The sequence below is a fragment of the Papio anubis genome, chromosome 5 (assembly GCF_008728515.1).
Source record: "Papio anubis isolate 15944 chromosome 5, Panubis1.0, whole genome shotgun sequence".
Taxonomy (NCBI): domain Eukaryota; kingdom Metazoa; phylum Chordata; class Mammalia; order Primates; family Cercopithecidae; genus Papio; species Papio anubis.
In genome coordinates, this window is record NC_044980.1 from 45,768,913 (window position 1) to 45,781,592 (window position 12,680).

The window sequence follows — 12,680 nt, forward strand, 5'->3', positions numbered from 1 at the left end:
TCTGACTCAGATTCTGATGCTTTTTCAGTTTCTTCTATGTGTTTATAATGCGTTATAATCTTTTGCCAAAGGTGGGCACGAAGTACTGGTTAAAAGGAACTGCAGCAAATGGCCTTTAGTAATTTAGTGGTAAGATGTCAGGGAAGGAGACGCAATCTATAGTCCTAAGATTAGGTCTCAGCTTTTTTGTGGAGCCTGTACCCCTTCTCAGTCTTCATCTTGCTTCAGGTGGGACAGAATGCCTAGTGGGGGCTGGCTGGAAGTTGGATTTCCCTGCCCTATGTTAGGCTCTGATCAAATAGTTTCTCCTGAGGACAGGACTTGTTAAGAAGAACAGGATGCTCTGATGTATTTCAAAGTGGTTTCTTTTCTACTCCCCATGCCAGAAGCACAAGGGAATTTTTCTCTGCTCTTCACTGTGAGGACCTGATGGAGCTCCTGGAAATACAACTCACAAAGTTTCTCTCTCTCTCTCTCTCTCTCTCTCACACACACACACACACACATACACACAGTCTCTCTCACACACGCACACACACATACACACACACCTGAGTTCCCCTAGTGTTTTTATCTCTTAGATTTGTCTACATGGAGCCTCCAGGGTAATTTTTCAATTACACTTCAGGTTTTCCTACCCCAGCTTTGGTTTCTGTGGAAGATTCTACTCATGGCCTTCCGCTGTGGAAATTTGTGATTCTCTGCAGCCACCTTTCTGTTTCTTCCATTTTAAGGGTAACAGTTCACCCTGTGTCCTCACTTCCCTGACAGATCTAAGATGAGTTGTTAATTTTTCAGTTTGTTCAGCTTTCTGCTTCTTGTTAGGACGAGGTTGTGACTCCTAAGCTCCTCACAGCCTGAACTACAAGCCAGAAGTCCTGATTCATTACATCTATAATGACGAATATCTGAATTCCAACAAAAGAACCAGGCACTTAGATACTTTGACAGCAATAGCTATTGAATTACAAGTTTTAAGTAAATTCTGGTCTTTGAATACCATCGGTTTAATAAATGTTTGAAGGATATATTGGGAAGAATTTAGGCAACCTTTTCACCTGGAGAATACATGAATATCTTACAAAGGTAGACATTCAATTAGAAGAGACAGAAAAAAAAATAAAAGAAAAAGAAAAAAAAGAAAATTGTGACTTCTGTACCGACTGATGCCAACACCATCATTTCTTTTATTTCGTAAAGCTAATGTTTGAGTCTTTCCCCATGGTTTTCATCTCTGTGAAAACAGTACTATTGATACCTTAACTCTAACATGAAGAATATGTACATGGAGGCTTGTACTTCTAACCACCGGGAACAGAATGTGTTATCTTTTAGGGAAAAGTTGTTTTATTGTTGCAGTCGTTGTGACTGGTATTGAATCCTTGGGAGCAGGCAGCATGTGGCACAGCTTGACCTTTCAGATCAGGCAGATTAAGAACATTATATTTTCCACCCAGTCAATGCAGGGCCTATGGTTAATGATTACTTAGAGCCTAAATCCCACAGCTGATTTTCTGTCATTTGGAAATGATCAGAGCCCATGTCCAGCAAAATCTGGCAGTGACATTTTTGGCAAGCTCTTTCAACAGCAGATGCTTTCAGGAAAGACAGAGGGCAAATGGGGATGTGGGGAGGAAAATCCTATATTTCATGTAAAATTTATTTTGCGTCTAGTTCAATCATGCACCTTCATTCTTTCAAAGTGATGTGTTGATACTGGTGACTTTTAGCATGGTAATATATTACATGTCATTATTAGGATAAAATGGCATTGTCTGCTTGCTTATTCTAATTTCATAATTGCACATTCTCTTTCTATTGAAAAATAGCATTCATTGTGAGAAGAACACTAAAATAACTTCAACACTTCAAGCAACAACTTTTTCATTAACATTCATCATAATAAGTTTCATACGTCACTAAAAAGAAAAACCTGAAAGGCCTATCTTTATTAATATAGAGAAGAGAAGAGAGAGAAGTAGAATCAAGGTGAGGAGTCATATAAACAAAATAAAGTGAATTTCCTTCCAATAGCAGTGTCTGGTAAATATTCCCTCCCACTGTTCATTGTTTCTGTTCTTATTCTGGCTTCCCCCCCGCCCCCTTATCCTTCTTTAAATTCAAACTGTAAATTCTGGTATAGAGTAGACAGTACTGTATGTCTACTAGACAAAGGGCCTGGGCTAAGTTGGGGTTGACTAATGTTTCTAGCCTGCAAGATTTTCCTTATGGCTCTCATTAGGCACTACACCTTGTGCCACAAAAAGCCAAAAATAGGCCTTGGTGACTATGTTTCCCTGTATGTAGAGTGTGATCCAAAAATGCAATGCATACAAGTAGATCTCTGATCAAAACTGCAAAAGACCCAGAGTTAACTTTTGGTCCTGCTAATTCTATTTTTCTGAACTTTTGCCTTTGTATTTTTCATTCAATCACACAGGGCCCTGATAGTGGCCTATTTTCAGCTATACAAATCTACTAATTTCACCTAACAACACTCTTAACAAGTACTCCATTCTCCAAAACTAAATATCTGTCGCTCATCCAACTCATCCACAGTCTAAATTCTGATTATTCTGAGTTCTGTTATTGTCAACAATATGTTTATTATATTCTATGATTATTCTCCTATACATCAGATTATGAATGACTGATAGATAACACTTTCTTAAAGTATCCACATGTAAGAGAAGTACCTATTGATCCTTTTGTAGTTCATAAACAGGATGATTGGGTTTTCACATTTATTGTGAGATGTGCTTTCCTCCAACCTTGTTATGATGTTGATCCATCTGATGTGAACTTAGGCAAAAAAAGAAGTATCTATTGGCATAAATTATCATTGAACAATAAAATTGCTAAATTGGAAGATAAATAGTACACGTATCAAATACTTGATAATTCTTCTCTTTCGCCTGCTATATGTGATATAAGCAGCTGTATTAAAGTTGCCTAAAAATGTGAAAATAGACAGTAGAAGGCAATAGAAACTTCCATAATTGACATGCGGCTTCCCTCAGGTCCAAAGGAACTGCTTCACTTGTCATCTCCCAGTAAGTGGGAAGAGAAGGAAAATACATAGATTATTTGACTCTCGTCCCATTGACCAGACATAGTAACATGACCACACAAATTACAAAGGAGGCTGGGAAATATACTTTCTAGCTAAAAAAACATTTTACTAAATGAAACTGCCACATTTTAAAAGAAGATGACCATTACATTATCAAAGAATAGGAGAATCATTAGTGTTAGACAAAGGCACTGGCACACTAACTGGTAAAATGAATAGAGAATTTGGTCCAGAAGACAGTACCATAAGGTGGATTTGATGTTGCTTAAACAGTAGTACCTGTGAAGTTCTGATTCATATATTGACTGCAACCTTCCATGGTTATTTCTTGAAGTAAGCCCAAGAAAAGCTTTACTTGGGTACTACCTCATGTACCACAAAAAGCAAAGATAGAAAATATGTTCCCATCAATTTTGTGGATGACACAAATGTGAGCAGGGAAGGGCCTTCACAAGATAAGAGAAGTGAAATTACAGAAAATCTGGGCAGATTAAAATCGTAAGCTGAAATTTAAATATATTAAATGGAAAGTGACTTTAAGCTCAAAAGTAATGTGCAAGTATAAAATGACTTAGCAGCTCATATACTAAGGATATAGATTCCCTTAAGAATAAATCCAATAAGCATTAGCACTGAGGCATAGCTCTCCCAAGAGCTAAATCCATTTAAATAAGGCAAGTCATCCTTCTACTAAATGTTGCATCTCACCACGTCTGTGTGGTTGTCATTGGGATAAATGCCACATTTGAAGGGGTCTGCAACAATATGGAGTACATAAATATAAGGGCAGTTATTTCATATGTGAAATGATTGAAAGAACTATAAATATTTTCCTTGAGGAAGACAAGGCTTATAAGGGACAATGAATGATAACAATCTTCACATATTTGAAGAATTGTCAACAGAGTGTAAAGCCCTCTAGAGCCAAACTGGGACAATTGGATTATACAGAGATAGATTTTAAACTTAGTATAGAGATGCCATTTCCAACAATTAGACTATTTTTAAAATGGTTTGTCTTTGAAAGGAGGAAAGTTTCTAATCTGTATTATTTCATGATCTCCAAGGTTTCTTCCACCTCAGAGATTCTATACAATCATTATGCATTTGTGAACAAAGTGTTTCCCTCAGCTTCTCATATGCATAAACTCACAGGCATGTATACAAACATGCATAAGAACAATCCATTAGAAATGAGATAAATAGTACTGATATGATTGCCTAGTGGGGTGTACTGTCCAACTACTCCCAGCACCAATCTTTCACCTTTGCCATGACTTTTTCTTCTCTTAGGGTTTGGTTAAAACATAACTATGGCTGTTGAAATGTATGTGTCTAGCACAACACAGAATACACAAGGCCCCTAGATAAAGGGGACTTTTACATTTATGGGGCTTTAGGGTTTTTTTTAACCATTTAGAATGCTTAAACAGCTGACATATTTGTGTAGTATCAAGGAGTAGGTGGTATGCAGCTTTGAAAACTAAACTATCCAGTGCAAGTCACTAGGAAGCCAGAATGCATTTTTTTTCACTTCAATTTCAACATTATAGATATGATCACATGGTGCTTATTTCATCACTGGGCTGTAAAGATATAAGCACATCCTTGAAATCAGATGACTTGCGTTTAAGTCATTGTCATGGGACAATTTTAGTCCTGTGAATTTTGGTAAATCACTTTGACTCTTTTGTCCTTGATTTCTTCATTTTAAAATGAGAATAATGACTGTCTTATAGTATTATCCTAGATGTCAAATGATATAACCATGCAAAACATTTTATAAGTTATATACAAGTAAAATATTATTAATATTATTCCTGGAAATGGTTTCAAAGACTAAATTTTCTCTTATTCTAAAATTTCTTATTTATCTCTGTGGATTATCTGTATCCTCTTTTCAATTTCAGTCTGGCTTTTCTCAGCCACCTGTCATACATCTGGGCCAGTTTCTGGATTTCCACATTTGCTCCTCCATCCATTTTCATCAATTACTATTTTCTCAAATTAAAATTTGTTTATAAAAGATGAAAGATAAGTGGCTGTGAAATCGCATATAAGCAGAAGTCAAAATAAAATTACTCTTTAAATTAATAGAAAGCATTGGACAAACCCAAATAACAGAAAGTTAGCTGGAGCGCAAAAATTCAGAAGGGTTTGGAGGATTCAGAAGATTATAAACTGCTTAATATTTAGAAGAGCTGGCAATCCGCCAGTAGGGAAGGAATTGTTCACCACAATGCCCTGTATATCTTTACTGTTGTCACCTCTTCATCTAATGTAGTTCCGGAAACTTTTGTGTAGGATATCAGATAATCACTCCCACCTTCGGGGAGTATGTCTGTCCCTGGGACAGAAGCAGATGGAAATGTGGAAATCTGAGGTAAAGAGAGTTGAGCAATTACTTCTTACCAATGGCAGCAGTGACCACTGTAGTGACTAAGATGCCCATGACAAGAGGCAGTAGGAGCCCACGAAGTAGAGGTGTAAGAGGGACTAAGTTTTATCTCAGTAGGAAGTGGGAACCGTTCCTGGCACAGAGAAAGATAACAAGGAGAAAGATGCTCACTCCGTCCCACCTGAGGTTCAAGTTTAGTCGGCTGAAATGAAAGGTCCACACCACCTTGAGGATGGTGAATGACCTTGCCAGACTGCTATAAAGAAGAGGAGGTAATTGAATGAACTAATTAGCATTCTAGGCATCTTGTCTTTAAAATGAGAACTGTGATGGGTAAAATTTTGAACATAAATTGCAGGCCCAGGAGAACAGCTATTTACAAAAAAAAACTCTCTTTTTATATACCTGTTGGCCATTTGTATATCTTCTTTGGAAAAATGTCTATTCAGGTTCATTGTTCATTTTTGAATTGGACTATTTGTTTTTTGGTTGGGTTGAGGGTTTCTTGTTTGTTTTTTGCTATTGAGTTGTATAAATTCCTTACATATTTTGGATACTATATAATTTTTTAGTTTTTAGTTATACTTTAGTGTAACTGAAAAAAAGTAAAATAAAAATAAAAAGCTAAAAGAGACTCTATTCTTCTCTAAGGATTATTTTAGTTCTCTACGATTTAGAAAGGAAAATTGAAAACTGCTATCCACAGTTGCTTACCTTAAAGCATCATCTCACTCTTCTTGAGGTCAAGTGAAGATTTGGTGCTTAGAACTCATTACAAATATAAATTGTGTACTAAAGTGGACAATCCTGTAAATCAGTATATTCTGCATCTAAGATGCAAAGAGGGCCACAGTCAAATGATCTGCCTGCCTCGGCATCCCAAAATGCAAAAATAAAATAAAATAAAATAAAATAAAATAATTAAAAAAATAGCTGACCTGGTGGCACACGCCTGTAATCCCAGCTACTGGGGAGGCTGAGGCAGGAGAATTGCTTGAACCCGGGAGATGGAGGTCACAGTGAGCCGAGATCGTGCTACTGCACTCCAGCCTGGGTGACAGTGTGAGACTTCATCTCAAAAACAACAACAACTGCAGATTTTTCTGATATTAGCCTCAAAAACTATAGTTGACACATTAACAAAATTTACCTTCCTTGAACTCGAAGGGAAATGCTGGGATGATATTACATCTCTCATTTTTATGGACAGCACTTTATAATATTTCTCAGAACAGAAATTCAGAAACATCTTAAGCCCCTCTTTATTGACTCCTCTAGTCAAAGTTAATTATTTCAACCTCTATGTTCCTGTCTTGTCCAAATGCTAATTATAGCACTTATCACACTGAATTTAATAAAAGTAAGTAAGCGTGTAGTTTGTACATTATAGATGGTTTTTCATACAGAGTGTAAGGGAATTCCATTTCACTGAATGTGATCTCCATTTAAATATCACCTTTATCATTCATTTCTTCCTTATTCAATGAATTGTGCCAAATACCGTTTGGGCTCACAGGAGATATTTGAGGAGTTAACATCAAAATGCATCTTTGCAATTCAAAAGGATACACACTGTTTCAATAAGTCAATTTTAAATTATGTGAGAATCAAAAGGATCATAAAGAGAAAGTAGTAGTAGTATGTGAGATGAATCTGATGGAAAATCAGGATTTTGCATGTAACGTGGAGGTATTATAGACACACTGGACTAAAAATACACCATTTCCCATTTACCCACTAGGCTTGGCATTTCTCAGAGCCAAAGATAATGTCTACATAGTGTGTTCATTTGCTAGGGCTACTGCAACAAGGTACTACAAATTGGGTGGCTTAAAACAATAGACATTTATTGTCTCACAGTTCTTGAGGCTAGCAGTCCAAACTGAAGGTTCTGGCCAGGCCATGTATTCTATGAAGAATCTAGAGAAAGATTTTCACTGCTTCTTCCAGCTTCCGGCAGCCAAGGCTCGCTGCAGCATAATTCCAATTTCTGTCCCCATCTTCACATGGCTGTCCTCCCTGTGGATGAGGTGATGTCTCTACATCGTCTTCTTTCTATGAGTATCTCTGTGTCTTCACGTGGCATTCTCCTCTCTCTGTGCGTCCATGTCCACATTTCCCTTTGCTTATGAGGACACCATTCCTATTGGATAAGGGCTTACCCTAATGATTTCATCTTAACTTGATTACATCTGTAAAAACTCTATTTCCAAATAAGGTCACATTCACAGATACTCACAATTAAGACTCCAACATCTCTTTTTGGGGGATACAGTTTAACCCAAACATTCATAATTATAACCCCAATATTTATCAGAGAATATACAAAATTCTAGGCATTCAATACATGTTAGCTAAATTTTTAAATGTTCATTTTTACATCCTACTATAATCCTTGCACTATCATTTAAAATTGTATAAATTGTTCTTGATTCAGGAAAATTGAGAAATAAATGATTACCATCATCTGAGAAATATTCAACCTACTTGAAAGTTGTTGTCATCCTTAGCCAGGTCTTTCTCCAATTAAATTATTCAAATACATTTATCTTCTACATAAATCCTATTTTATAGTTCTTCAATCATCTTTTTTCCCACTCACTGTATCCTAAGATGGAACTTGCAATTTATTCTTTCAGAAATAAATTTTGGGTTACCTCAGACCTCTAAAATGTTTATATGCACAATATCACTTTTCCTAAACTCCTGTTTCCTTTGTAATTTATTTTCTCCATGTAGTTCTCATGAGGACAGTGAAGCCTTTATAATAACTTTGGATTTGAATTTAATATTTTTTTCATGTGGAATTGTCAAAAATATGGCCTGAAAGTTTTTCTATGAACTTGCCAACTTTTTGTCCTTTTTACTTTAAAATAAGAAAAGAGTCACATTGAAAACCGCAGAAGTTAAACTGGCATGTTTCACCTAGTACCCCCCAGGTAACTTCAGCTGTGTTTTAGTACATGCCGTGACTCACAGTGCTCTCTCGGTTCAGAGCTCTTTGGTACCTATGGGTCTTATTTCACATCAGAAGCAGCTGGATTTCACACCTACATTTGTCACCCTTCTAGATCCTTCCTTCTGAGCTTATTAACACCATCCAGCAGCTACCTTGAAGATATGCTGCCAGGAAAAATAAATGTTTTCTGCAAGGAGCAAAAAGGTTTTCTATTCCCATATGTCAGCACTTCAGTTCAGGCCCATTGCCAATAACTAATAGCATTTAAACAATAGTTCATTCAGGTGAGAGTTACGAAAATGCTCCTCTTCTGAGATGATTCACCAGATATTGTTACTCAAAAGTGAGAGGAAAATTGGTTGATTTTTGCATCTAAAAACTACTGAAGCACACTGAAAATGAAGCTACAGATCAGGTTCCCAGTCCATGCGTCACACTCAACTTGCTATTTGACAATGAATTTTCACATGACTTTTCAACGTCTCCCTTTTCTCATATGTAAAATTAAGAGAATACCATATTTTTACCTATTCATTGTGAGGTTGAAGAGATATTATGTGGAAAATCACTGTACAATTAGAAGGCACTGAGCATATTTTGGGCATATTTCAGATGTTATTCATATTCCAACTTAGAAGTTTAAAGAATTAAAATCTATAACTCAAGAAAGGTGACTAAAGAGAATCATTGGTGATTAATGATTATGCACCTGATTTCTTATTCCATTGTTGCATTTTGGGAAATTAGCTATTTATGTTCTAATCAAGTGTTGACTTTCAACTTAGAATATAATATGAAAACTTCATTTTTTTCTAATAAACCTCAATTTTCTGATAAATCTTAGAGTACATTGCAGGAGGGAGACAACTATTTGCAAGTAAGTTGAGCTCAGGCTCACAGAAAGTCACATACCCAATCTCCTGTGCAGAGAGGTTTATAAACTGAGTAAGATATTCACTCCTGGGTTGAATCTTAAATCTGTTGCCATCTACAAATAAAAACGTAACCTTGTATATAGAATCCAAACACATGTGACCCATAATAGGAGAAGTAGAGTTATGATCATAAAATAAACTATGATCATAATAAAGGAAAGAAGAGATGACTCTAACTCTGAGTCTTTGCTGAGTACCAAATCAGCAACATATTTATCTATAAAATTTAAATATATATGTACATAAATACATAATCACTACCCAATCTTTAAGGTCAAACTTTAATGCTATCTTCAACATGAAGCCTTTACCAAGCCCTGAGTCAACAGGACTAGCATTCTTATTGAATCATAAATGTGTTCTACATATCTTATTTCTCTTACAAACTCAGAATTTGCTTCCACAAATCAATTCAATAAATATCCAAGGTCTGTATTGTGTTTATATGTGTATACCCCAGTGTGTCCACTATAGTCCCTTGTCACAAATAAACATTTATTGAATTTTTTGGATTGAGAAGTCATAACGACAAAACAATAAATCATTGATACTGACTACAACCATCTGATACTATCTGATTGCAGAATGATAAATCTCATGTATTAGATGTGAAGGGTTTTTTTTTAAGCATTTGAAAATACATTTTGAAAGAGATGTTAAAATAAGTGAACAGCCAGTGGAGTTTTTGAGTAGAGGACTGATGTTCTCTATGCATGAATTCAATTTCAGATAAATACACTTAATTGTCTGACGGAAAATGTCACCATAAAATATTACAACTCAGAGAGAATACAGAAGTTCAAACTATTGAGAGATCAGTGTGATGAGTACCCTTGAAAAGGTTAAGGCTCTCAAAAAGCTATTTGAAATTGTCATTAGTAATAGTATTCTGGAGGGAGAAATGTAATTGTGTGATATTTTGAGGTGATAAGTTGTCTTATCAAGGGTCTGTTAGGGCAAAGGCAGAGTTCATAAGAAAAATGCACTTCTGATTTATGTCCCTAAACTTTGCAGGATTTGTTCTGGCATTTAAACAAATATTAAACTACATGGCTACGGACAGGAGCCGTTTGCTCTTTGGTGATAACCTTGCTGCTTCTTCCACTTCTCCATGGGATATAAAGAAGGTCATTTTCTAGAATAAAACTCATTCCCCTGTGCATGCTTCATCACACAGATTGCTGACAGCTGGGGGTCTCTGCTTTCCACCATGGGACACAGAACCCTGTTTTTGACACTGTGAATTGGTTCTGGTCAACAGAAGATACAGAATACTTAGATCATGTTGTTGAGCTCAGTTAGCTAGGTTTGCTTTTTGGATGTGTGATGTATAAGGGAATGCACTTCCCAGATCCTCAATAAAATACTTGTCCCAGCTATTGAGAGTGCTGTCAGCACCCAGCCTGCATGTATTTGCCTTTCAGAAGCCACTTAAGCTTCAGAGAACCACCTTGGTCAAGCTCACACCCTTCAGAGCAGGGATTCATATTAACTGATAGATTGAAGCAAGATTATAAAGGCCAGACCATTTCAGCCTCATTTAGGAAAATTGTGATAACTCATGTTATCTCTGGAGTTCCCTGTGGGGTTAGCAGAAGTTGTTGTTGGGACTGTTTTGCACCTTGACTTCTCCCTTGGCCCAATGCTGTTTCTTTAGCCTGCCTTCTACGAGTATTGATTACAGGAAACTTCGTAATATGCATCCTGAACATTGAACTTCATGATAAAATTGGCTTTGGAGAACCTATGTGCAATAGGGTGAAACAGACAAACTTGCAGTTTTCTTAAGTGCACAGCAAGGATTCAGAGGACATAATAATCCTGGAATGCTAGAGAGAATTCTGGGCAGTATAAATAGTTTATAGGAATGTCCTCAGCCGGACAGAGCATGTCATGGGTGAAGCTAGGAAAGGTAAGCTTGTCAAAGTGAGAGTGGCACAAAAAGAAGCAGAAGAAACAGGTGACTTTGAAGTTACAAAGACCACAACTAACAGTAGATGATCCCTGGCAGTAGGAGGGTGTGACTACCGCTAAGAATATTGAATGATAGCAAGAGAAAAGTGAATTTCATCTGGTAATCAAAGAAAAATTATTGAAGTTTAAAAAAAAACCCATGAGAATTGTGTTTTAGGAAACTGAAGGAGTCAGTACATAAAGTGAATTTGAGAGGGAGGAAAGATGGAGAAGCCACAGATGACATTAGAAAGTTGTTAGAACAATCTTGCCATGATGAAAGCCAAAATGTAAACTTTAAAATTGCATGTATATGCGTGTATGTATGTGTAGAGACAGAAACAGAGAAAATTTGAAAGAGCAAATGGCAGTAAGAATTGATTATAAGAGGTGCTATATGGGAATTAAATTTAGCAGCAATCCTTCTAAAATCTTCTCTAAATGCCAACGACCATATAATGAATATCATTTATTGAACACTGAAATAAACTCAGAATTTTACCAGGAAACTTTAGATATATTTCATTATTTTAATATCCCTTTTGACATAGCTATTTCTTTTTATAGTTTGTAAATAAAAAGACTAAATTTAGAAATGCTTGAGAACCCAGTCCAACGTTATGCAGTTAATAAATGTCAGAATTGGAATTTGAACACAGGCCTATTTAAATTAATTTTCAGTACTTTTAACCACTGTACTACCACAGATCTAAAATATAAAAAATATAAATATTTTTATTTTAAAAAGTTTCCTTTTATGAGTAAGTAATGTGAGGTAAAAACTGCAGATCATGCATGCATGATTACTTACTGTTGCCAACATATTTTTGAACTAGTCTAAGTCTAAGCCATTACATCACATGAATACGGGAGTCCAAGGGGAATACATGATCTAAAACTAAACCTGCCCGGCAAATACAAGTTACCTCTTCCTCTACTGGCATAATCTGTTAACATATCTGGGCATATTTATTCATAAATGTGTCTTTATATTTGGGATATTTAGGTAGGAGCAGAAATTCTTTGTCCTCTACTTCAGCAGTTGGATTCTTCAGAGACTCATCAGTCTCTTCACTTTGAAGTTTCATGTCACTGGAAGAAAGCACCGCATGTTCCCAAAATGCTTTGTATTATTTTCGCTGGTATCTAGTCCCCAGTGGAAAAGCAATCTTGTAGCAGCCCAAGGGTGAAAATGGACAATACATTTGCAATCTGGAACCTGGAACTGACCTTGGGCCAGTAACAGAGCTGCATAATCATTATAATAAAGATTTGCCAAAAAGGACTTATAGAACAGTATTCATATTACATTATCATTTGTATTGTAAGTCCCCAATTATGTCTCAAAGGAGATACCAAGTC

The 12,680-nt window shown here is 36.2% G+C and overlaps 1 pseudogene; it reads left to right on the plus strand.

Moving 5' to 3' along the window:
- The first annotated feature begins 2,702 nt into the window (after positions 1-2,702).
- LOC116275171 lies at positions 2,703-2,798 on the plus strand (annotated as a pseudogene).
- The last annotated feature ends 9,882 nt before the right edge of the window (positions 2,799-12,680 follow it).